General features: G+C 41.1%; 1 long non-coding RNA gene across 1 annotated transcript; it reads right to left on the reverse strand.

The window, feature by feature from the left end:
- Nucleotides 1-8301: 8301 nt before the first annotated feature.
- On the reverse strand, nucleotides 8302-11669 carry LOC117851680 (uncharacterized). Its single transcript, XR_004639632.2, has 5 exons — nucleotides 11127-11669; nucleotides 10153-10424; nucleotides 9765-10027; nucleotides 8836-9030; nucleotides 8302-8585 (listed from the first exon to the last, which is right to left on the reverse strand). It is a non-coding gene; the product is annotated as an uncharacterized lncRNA (long non-coding RNA).

Below are 11669 nucleotides of genomic sequence, written 5' to 3' on the forward strand. Positions count from 1 at the left end.
GCGGACAGGAATCGATCTTCGTGATCAGGCTGATCTTGCGCTGGCAAGGTTGGTAACCACATGGAGTTGGTTCAGCGATTGCATTGGCGCTTCAGGTTCGCTCGTCGTAGTCGGATCGTGAGGGTCTATTTCCACCAAGTCGAATTTATCTCCACTCACCGAAAGATCGGGCACTCCGACTCTATCAATAAAGATAAAAACAATTCACATAAAAATTAGACCAATCAACATTCATATCATTCACTAGGTCGATAAAAAGAAAAATGCTATAAATTCTGGAACAAGACAATAAAATATATATACACTAAAAATTACAAATGCTCAATGGTGGACTTCACGTAGTCAATTATCCTAAAATAATGGTACAACATAGCAAAATGTTCATCCTCCAAGCCATCTCTGCACATGACTCAATCTTCTATGAAATCTATGAAGAGTCACCTCTGCTCCTCCAGTACCAGAAAATAATGGTGCAACAAAAGGTCTTTCAGTCCACATACTCAGGCTGAATATCATAAAGGAATCTTGAAATAATTGTCTAAATATCTTTTGGAGCAAGTGTCACATTCTCATAATAGAAGTATGGTGGCACACAATAGCCCGTCTAGGCAAAAGATCTGTTCACTGAGCATGGCCCATTTTGGCAAGCCAAAACCAACCAAAAGTCAATGGGTCAAGGTCAGTAAATAGATCTCTGCCTGAACAGGCTATTGGGCCACCGTACATCTATTATGAGAATGTGGCTTCAAAAGGCGTTTGGAAAATTATTTCAAGATTATTTTATGATATTCAGCCCTAGTTTGTGGACTCGAAGTTCTTCTGTTCTACCATTATTTTTGGATTCTTCACTTCGTGAAGTCCACTATGTAGCGTATGTAGTCTTTATTAGTGTATCTTTGTTGTCCTATTCAAAAATTATAGCATTAAGTTGATCGGTGTAATTTTCATGTCAATCTAATTTAACATGCAAACTGATATGAACCCGATAGGGTTGATTCCCGATCTTTCAATAAGAGGCGTGGGATAACTCGATTCGTTGATGGAGACGACGTTCACGGCCCGACTACAGCCTTCCAAGCTGCGTCTTCGCAACCGATACACCACCTCCAATGGCTGCCGCGATCTTGTGGAGCGCGTCACCCGACCACTAGGGCACTCGTCCTGCAAGCAATCGAAGAACTAGCAAGAACAAGTATAATAAGTACTGAATTTACTAGATGAAGATGAAGGTTTCCAACTCAATCTCAATAAGGTGGGGTTCCGAAGATAGCAAGACGGACGGCTGATCCAGCACGCGCGCTTACAAGCAAGTAGCGAGAGCTAAACTTGATCTAAACAAAACCCAATCTGTTCGTGATGGCTCTAATCCTTATTAATACCTAGGAGGATGACCAGAGGGGTGTTGGGGTCGTGCTCCAACCCTAGGACATGTCCCTAATGGACCCAACTTGATACACGGCCCATTGGACCAAAATAAGGCGACGCAGCACATCTGGACAGAAAACCTCTTGGTAGTATTTCGATGATTTCGGTCGACTCAGAGAAGTTATGGATATTATTCCAGATCCATATGAAAATAGACTTCATAAGGATTCCAAGGAGTACTTGAACACCTAAAACGGAGTCCGGATGAGATCATGGCGGCCGTTGCAAGTTGGGCCAGAGCTGCAGTCCGAATCCAGCACCAAAACGTGTTAGATTGGATCTCTTTCTTTCCTTGGGCCAAAATTGACGTGGTGGCCTGGTGGAGGATGTTAGGAATACTTGAACTTGGCCCCAATCTACTTCTTTGGTCCTCCATACCTTCCATGTGTGTTTAACACTATTTTTGACCCATGTATGTATTTCTGAAATTGAAAACGAATACACATCATGGTGCAGCATCAATTCATCAAATGTATCACATATAATTATGATAAATAATTGTTTCACCTCGGAGTTAAAATATGCCAATATGGTTGTATCCGAGCATGTGATATCCTCATCATTCTCCCCTTCTTGGCTGCAAGTCGTCCTCGACTTGCTCCAATGGCATTCTAAGGTGCTTGTTTTGATGTTGGAGCATGGAGCGACGGCCATGCTACATTGCCACAACCAGTAATGCTCCCCTTCTTTGGTCTTACCCTGTTGCATATGGAAAAAAATAGAAAAATTTTGCAAGACATTATTAGTGTTAGTGCAGCCCTCTATTTGATCATGGTATTGTAGCCCAAAAGGATATTTCAGATTGGAGCAAATATAAACTTTATGCACCAAATATTCTCCTTTGCTATCATATTTGCCAATTGCATGAAGCGAACAATGATTAAAACTTGGCAAACCAGAATCAAATTTAAGTTTCTCTTTTAGACAATATAGATTACACAAAACATCAAATTCAATATAGCCCAAAGTATTTAAAGAGGATAGCAAATTCAGTTCATTTTGTGCACAAGTAATAGGATAAAAAAGCTTATCTTCAGCACATTTGTATGATTCCAAACCAAAAGTATCACACTTATTCACTACTTGTGGTATAGGAGTAAAAGAATCATCAGCACACAAGTCCTCTTTATCACAAGGAACAACAAGTAATTCATTTTTTGACAAAGGAAAATCGATAGTGGGTTCCACTATTTGTTGCTCTACATTAGCATGCAGAGTGGACAAATTTTGGACATTATGAGTCACATCATTCTTGCAATTATTCATAGATACTAGAATCTCCTTTTCAGCATTGAGAGCAAGACAAAATAATTGACCAATATGGCTATAAGAATTGTTAATTAACAAGGTTTGAATTTCAGAATTGAGCCCTCTCATGAACCTACTCATAACATCTTCCATGCACTCATCTAATCCACCAAAACATGATACAAATTTTAAAATCATAGAAGTATTCTTTCACGGTCCTACTATCTTGCCTCATGTTGACTAATTTTTCAAGCAAATAATTAGCATAATATTCAGGAATGAATGCATCTCCAAAAAGACATTTGAAGTCTTCCCAAGATTCTAAAACTTTGTTACGCCTATAAATATGTTTCCATTGTAGTAAGGCAAATTCAGTTAAAATATTAGAGGCAATATAAATCTTTTGTTTCTCAGATAGGTCATGCTCATCAAATTCATTATCTACTTTTAACTCCCAATCAATATAAGCTTCAGGATCAAACTTACCATCATATAACGGCAAGTGTTGAATGACATCCTGAATATAAGGGTCGAGTTTCAACAGCTCAAAAATCTCCGTATCACCTGCCATGATTAGTAGAAAATAAAAAACATAAAAATAGTATTTATCCTCCTATCAACTACTAGGATGTGTCGGTTGTAATTCTCTCAAACTCAAATTGTTTGACACAAGCTCTTACAAGTTCTTACCAAGCCAAACAGGAGGTGACGGCAACCAACAAGTCTACAACCGTGGAGTGAAGTGTATCGGTGCCGCAGCAACAAAAAACCTATCAAGCTGTAGTCGAATATGTGGAGCTGTAGGTGGGCTTAAGCAAGGAAATAAACTAGCACCACGTTAGTCACAAAAGCAAGTTGAGTAATCATTCAACGGTGGTATTGTACTGGTCCTAGGCTAAACCATGCTAGAGACGTGAGCCTAGGCACAAAGGTAGTCACTGAAAAAGAGCAACTAGCACAGCATGAAGAAAAACAATAGATTCACATATTCAGGCCCTTCTTTCTTCTCCTTCTCTTATCCTTTTTCTTTCTTTTTTTTTCTTCTTTCTTTTCCCTTTTTTTTGTAGGAGCCTTAAACTTTTGTGTGGTACTATAACAACCAAAACAAAAAGGCTATCACACACAACCCCTTTGAATTCAGATTTAACAACTCTTGTAAATACAGCAGATACAAAAATCTCTAGGAAGATTGCGGAGCGCTCGGAATGAATTTTGCTATAAGGTCAGATCCATTGGAAAGAAGACAACTTCAGCTTTCTAGATTGTATTTAATCTCCCAAATCGAACATCATATGGATCCGTGGTGGCAGAAACGCAGCAATGATGTATATGGTGATGGTGGATGTCGTGGTGACCAAAACGTGATAGAACTCAAAACTCTAAAGGAAAAGACACTAAGACCAGCAACTCGACACAACCGATGCAACCAAAAACTCAACAAGCCCTAACTAAGCAGTGCTAGCAAAGGCTCAAAGGGTTTATAGGATTGCGGGTAAACTAATCTACTAATTATTTTTTGGGTTTTTTTGGACTATGGGAAAGTAAAACAGCGAAGGATTGGAAGTCTCTCACCGATAAACCTTGCTCTTATTACCAACTGATATGAACCCGCTAGGGTTGATTCCCGATCTTTCGATGAGAGGTGTGGGATAACTCGATTGGTCGATGGAGACGACGTTCACGGCCCGACTATAGCCTTCCAAGCTGCGCCTTAGCAACCGATACACCAACTCCAATGGCTGCCGCGATCTTGTGGAGCGCGTCACTCGGCCACTAGGGCACTCGTCCTGCAAGCAATCGAAGAACTAGCAAGAACAAATATAATAAGTACTGAATTTACTAGATGAAGATGAAGGTTTCCAACTCAATCTCAATAAGGTGGGGTTCCGAAGATAGCAAGACGGACGGCTGATCCAGCACGCGCGCTTACAAGCAAGTAGCGAGAGCTAAACTTGATCTAAATAAAACCCAATCTGTTCATGGCAGCTCTAATCCTTATTAATACCTAGGAGGATGACCAGAGGGGTGTTGGGGTCGTGCTCCAACCCTAGGACATGTCCCTAATGGACCCAACTTGATACACGGCCCATTGGGCCAAAATAAGGCGACGCAGCACCTTTGGACAGAACACCTCTTGGTAGTATTTCGATGATTTCGGCCGACTCAGAGAAGTTATGGATATGATTCCAGATCCATATGAAAATAGACTTCATAAGGATTCCAAGGAGTACTTGAACACCTAAAACGGAGTCCGGATGAGGTCATGGCGGCCGTTGCAAGTTGGGCCAGAGCTGCAGTCCGAATCCAGCACCAAAACGTGTTGGATTGGATCTCTTTCTTTCCTTGGACCAAAAGTGACGTGGTGGCCTGGTGGAGGATGTTAGGATTACTTGGACTTGGCCTCCAATCTACTTCTTTGGTCCTCCATACCTTCCATGTGTGTTTAACACTATTTTTGATCCATGTATGTATTTCTGAAATTGACAACGAATACATATCATGGTGCAGCATCAATTCATCAAATGTATCACATATAATTATGATAAAGAATTGTTTCACCTCGGAGTTAAAATATGCCAATATGGTTGTATCCTAGCATGTGATGTCCTCATCACAAACTATTCAATAACTTGTAGCAATGACCAAATTCTATTTCTTACACCTACAATTTATTTACAAATTAATCATACAAATTAGCAGAAAAGGTTGACTTCACGTAATCAATTATCCTAAAATAATGGTACAACATAGCAGAATATTCGCCCTCCAAGCCATCTCTGCACATGACTCAATCTTCTACGAAGTGTATGGAGAGCCACCTCCGCTCCTCCAATACCAGAGAATAGTGTAAGCACATTCATGCCATGTGTAGACACTATTCTCTGGTATTGGAGGAGCGGAGGAACCAGCTCTTTAAAATGTTCCTCCAATACCAGAGAATGGAGAGCCACTTCCGCTCCTCCAATACCAGAGAATAGTGTAAGCACATTTCTGCCATGTGTAGACACTGTTCTCTAGGATTAGAGGAACGGAGGTGGTACATCCATTACCGGTCCATTTGCATCGTATTACGTGAAAAATGAACATAGGGCTTCGTATTAGATAAAGAACTTGATCAATGTTAGGTAGGGGAAAAAATAGAGTAAATGTGTTTATAATATTTAGTCCTTGCAATAACCATGAGATAAATAAATTATTGGTTAAAGAAATACAATTATTGTTAAATTACAGTGACATGAAATATTGTAGCAATGACCGAATTCTATTTCTTGCACCTATAATTTATTACCTTAATTTTATTGCAATGACTAAATATTAAAAACATATTTACTCTATTCTTTCCATACCTAATATTGATCAAGTTCTTTACCTAATACGAATCATATATAACAAGCAAGCTATCCATCAAATTCTAGCTCAAAAACATGTATAATAAAAATCGTCTCCATTCTCCCTCATTCTAGAAACTCATTTTTCTCTATCTCTAAAGCATAAAACAAAGTATAATAACAATAAATGAAGGGAGCATGAAGTAGCTAATATTTACAACACTTTGGATGAGTGAAATCCCCATAGAAATAAGGAAAAAAAATCGAGCAGCACCTCCCTAAGGTTGTTTGCTCGCCATGGAGAGAAGGAAGAAGCTCTCGGTCTGGTGGAGTGGCTTGGGCTCTAGGAGGAAGAAGCAAGGGGTATTTATAGGTGAGGAGCTTTTGTCCCAGTTGAAAATTCCAACCGGGACTAAACCTTTTATCCTGGTTGGAATTACCAACCGAAACTAGGGGGCTTTTGTCACCGTCGGCGCTAGATTTTTTTAGCTGTTACAACAGGGACTAAAGGGGGGATTTTAGTCCCGGTTGGTCTTTACAACCGGGATTAAATCTCTCCCCGTCGGTGGCTTTCGGTGGTTCATTTTTGACCCGGGACTAAAGACACTTGAGTCCCGGATCCAAAGTCAACCGGGACAAAAAGGGTTAGATAGAAGGTGAGTTCTCTACTAGTGCAGTTAGCACCTGCTTCCGAACCATGTCTGCATAACGATGTGATGACAAAAAAGTCGAATTGATTTTTCCTAAGTTTTGTTGATTTTTACTGTTTTTTTAGCCCGGCCTCTCCAACGCAAGGATGGATTAGCTTGGCCTCTTGCACGTGGACGGACGGACGGGACTGAGGTTTGAAACCACGTTTTTAGAAGGTGCGTGGTTTGATTTGGTGGAAATGATGTACGCATGCGGTTTAATTTAGTCCTGGAAGGTGGTATATATACTAGGGGTGGGGTGGTCTCGCGTGAGATGACATGATTTATTAAAATAGTTTGGTGCAGTTATGGTTAGGTTCTTTGACCATTAGCACCTTTACCCACTACCCTGCCGCCGAGCTCTCCAACAACCAACCTCGTGCTCCACAGGGATGGCGGTGGCGAGGACGGCAGCGGAGGTTATGTTACATGCCTCTACGATTTCTTTAGCACCCGCATCAAACTGCTAACGGATTACAGCGATGGCATCGTCGTCACCCCCACCATAGATCGCTATCTCCAAGCGAAGAACTCCCAGATCTGCACCCCGCACCACCTCGATCCAGTTCCTTCCTACCATGTTGTAGATGGGTGTGTCATCTTCTCAAGTGAAATGCTCAGTTAGCACATGCTTGCAAATCATTTCTGTATAATGATGTGATGACAAATAAGTTGAATTGATTTTTCCTTAATTTTGTTGATTTTTACTGTTTTTAGACCGGTTGAATTGCTTGTGGGCCTCTGCAACGCAAGGATTGATTAGGTTGGCCTCTTGCACGTAGATGGATGGATGGGACTGAGGTTTGAAACCATGGTTTTAGAAGGTGCGTGGTTTGATTTGGTGGAAATGATGCACACAGTGCAGTTTCATTTGGTCTTGGAAGGTGGTATAGTAGGGTGGTCTAGCGTGAGATGACATGATTTATTAAAATAGTTTGATGATTGCGTTCTTAGACCATTAGCACCTTTACTGGTGTGTATCGGTGAGGCCCTGGGACACCACATTTTTAGGGTGGTTTGCACCACATCAACGATGTTTACGTCGTCCTTCCATCGCCCGCGTATGTGCATCATCTATAGATTTTTCTATCTACTAGAATCGTGCCCATAGTGTTGCTACAGGCATAAAAGATTTCGGCGCAAATACATAGATCATGGGAAACATGATTTTTTTAGATACATAAGAATCAATTTAATCAGGTTTATAGCCAACATGGTGTCAGATTGTTGAAGTAATGAAATGGTCGTGAACAACAGTCTATAACCAACAGCCATGACGAAAGGAAAGTGATTGCTTGCTTGTGTCAACACACTTGTAATAGAAAATAATATAAATAACATATCTGCTCTTAGTTCATACAAATAAGTACAAGGTCACAGAATAGATACAGGATCTCGGTGTCTTGGTGATACATAGTTGACTAAAACAAATGTTCGCAAGCATGTTTACGGAGATACAGATGCAAACAACCATTCTATTATACATATATGCAAATGAAACAGATCTAGGTTCATAGATATTATTACGCATCTAGACATATACTATATATATAAGTGTATAATAATATCTATGAACCTAGAAAAGCCAAAACGACCTACAATTTGGAACGGAGGGAGTAGCATATAGTGTACTTGAAAAAACAAATGGCACTTGTCCTTATAAGTAATACACATCACCTGACTATGAGGAATACAGTACAATTGCATACTTCAAGAAATGCAAGAGACATTTACAAAGGTACATACATTCTTCTCTGGAAGTGCACATCTAGTCTTCTGTCTATCTCTTTTCTTGATTTCACATATTTCTGAAGTCGAGTGATACAGAAACTGTTCTCTAAATTTCATTTTGATGGCCCACCTCCAATGCAGCCAGCTTACTTCTGACTTCTTCCTGAAGAACAAATATCATAGATGATGAAGAGGTTTTTAAAAAGATAAACAATGGGGTTCCAAAAATAGTCAATGCTGTTCTATCAACCAAGAAAAATAATTTCATCAGTGAACCTAGTGCCCTAACATGGTGAAAGGAAACACAACACATGTATAAGTTCTATTGCTACTAAAGTATGATGATAAGTAAATTACAATATGAAATGTCTTCTGTTTCAAAACAAATTTCAGATCAATTCACCAAGTCTTACATCCACTTGATGCCTGCTCATCTTTGCACATCTGGAACATGCTCCACTCCTCGTCACACATCTAAACACGTATATACAGTTCAGCATGGCGTCCTGCTCCACTGTCCCAGTTGCCTGTGGCCATCCAGCACGCCGAAGAGTAACATGACGGATGCCGATTTGTGAGTCTCTTCAGCTTGAGGAGAATTCCAATGACTGTTGCATAGGTCAGGCTCATTGATTCAAGCCAACGGTACAAAAATGAGAAAAAGGGAAGGAAAATTCAAGGTTAAAGCGCAGAGCTACTAAACAATTATATACACTAAACTGAAGTTTATTTTTCTCAGAGACATTGTGGTTCACCTGGTAAAAGACTTGGGAACTGCAATAATGTATTATAGATATCTTTAGTATTATAGATATATTTTCATTATTAGTCGATCACACAAGTAACAGATACATTTTTTCTTCAAGAAGGAAATTAAGTTATATTTTCCAAAGTCATATTAGCAATGCCTCAAATAAAATCTGATGCAGCAAAACAATGCAGAAAAAATAATTGTTACGTACGGGTTAACCGGAGCCGCTTATTTATTTCTGTCATTAGTTCGGTAAATTGGCAAGCTAGCCATTCCCTTGGTGTATGTTTTTTTAAAACACAATATAATGTTAGTGGAAAGACCAACACTCATATGGAATAGCTTTTGCTATATGGTTGTTCCCTGTTCCTTTTCTATTTGTGATCTCAACATTTAGCTCCTACAAAGAAGTGTAAGGACATGATGACACCCTAACGACTCCATATTTCCTCCACCAATTTAATATGACTAATTAGTGATCCTCTGGTTGAACCGGGATGGGGATGAAGCAGGATGGAGATAGCATTATGGTTTCTGTATCACATTCCAATTCAAGCAACACCCACAGAAAAAAAGAGTAGAAGCTCGTACCATCTCTGTATGTGCCCTGGGTGTGATAAGCCAACCAAGCATCTACTTTAAGTCGAAACACGTCCAGGGACTTGATGATCCAGTTCAACGCCGACGTTTGCCAGGGCTGGCCAAATTTCTTCTCATTGTAGCTCCTTAGGTTACCACAACCACCAATTTGCCTAGTGATCATAGTAAATCTAGAGCAAATCGAGATGCAGTATGCAAACCTTGATGAGGTAACAGGACATCCTCATGCTTCTCCAATGCGTTGCACTCACCATCTGTCAAAACAACAAGCCAGATATTCAAGCTTGTATCTATATGAGAATGCCCGTGGGCAAGCAGCGCTGAGTGTTCACATGAGCAAAACAACAAACAGGTACCAGGCATGGTGAGGTGACCTCACCTTGGGTTCCATGTCACGGAAGGAGTTCACAACTGGCAGCGCAAGCCAACCCGCCCACATGTAGCGTTGAAGGAGTGACAGATAGATAGAACATTAAAACAATTATATAGGGAGGAAAAAAACAATCACCGTTGACGGAGACAGACATGCCGACATCAGCCTGCTCCTTCTCCTTCTCCCTATCGCCGCGCCTTGCATCCATCGATCATCTTCAAGCTCACCTTCTAGTAAATCTCATCTTCACCTTCTTCCTCTTCTCCCTAAATAAAATCCTGCAATACAAAAAAATGTAAACTCCATGGCTCCGTGCAAGAATCGGGAAGAAAAGAACGAAAATGTCTTGGCAAGCTATAGTGTACATCATGTCAACATTTTTTTCTAAACGGTTCAGAATGAGAGTTCAGAGTATATAATGGGCATCTGAATTAGATCACACAGAACGAGAATAAGTCAAATTCTGAGAATCATACGGGGATGAATTGATTGATCTGAACGATTGCCAGAATAACCATGTTGCCTTCACTTTAACCCCTTCTATAATGAGGCAGATATTTAACTGACGAAAACTCTCACATTACTAAAGAAGAGTACGTTCTTATTATTATGTAAATAAGTTATAACAAATAACCAAACCATGAAAATAGTCCTGAAAAAGAACAGCAAGCTCCTGTAAGCAGATTCGACAAACAAGATTACAAATTGAGTGAGAATAAGTTGTATGCATGTACCAATGTACGAAATTGCGGGCTATGATAGTTAGCGGAGGTGCTGATAACACTAAGAGCTGCTAGAGCGCGCTTTAGCATCCACTAATCCAATTAGCAGACTAATTAAGAAAAGGAAAAAAGTTAACTACTACAACAAATACGAAGGCCCAAATGAGAAATAGATGGCCCAAAATCCTCCCCTGCTCACTGAGATGTGCAAGCCCACGTGAACTTCCCCACGTCCACATCCCCTTCCTCCCTGCCTACCTGCCTTATCCTAATCCCATGGCGCTTCCTGCCGGCGGCTCCCATCCATTCTGGCTACCGCTGCTCCTTCCTCACTCCACAGCGTCGCGCTTCCCGGCCGCTGGTCCCTCCCCAGCTCGCGCTCTCCTGCTGCCGGCCTGCTGCTCCCTCCCCACCTCGCGTTCTCCTACTGCCGGCATGTACCTGTACCAACACCAGAGGGACCTCCAATGGTTTGAGACTTCGAGCACTTGCTTGCTGCAGCAGACCAACCCAAGGTTCTGTGAGCTATGGCCACGCATTAGACAACGATGACGCACAGGATCAGAGGTGGGTGGCATGAGCAGAGCTGGCGACTAGAGAGGACCTCGGGTGGCCGCAAGCATGGTGGAGAGGTAGCAGATTCAGCGTAGCGGTGCTAAATGACGTCAGTCGCTAAGCAGTTTAGCGCCGCTAATTCCCGCTTTAGCTGCCATAGCAGCAATAGCGCTGTAAAGTGCCTTATCCAGGGGGCATGATCGCCCAACCGCAGCGGCACTATATAGCACGCTATTTCGTATATTG

This window comes from Setaria viridis, chromosome 4 (assembly GCF_005286985.2).
Source record: "Setaria viridis chromosome 4, Setaria_viridis_v4.0, whole genome shotgun sequence".
NCBI lineage: Eukaryota > Viridiplantae > Streptophyta > Magnoliopsida > Poales > Poaceae > Setaria > Setaria viridis.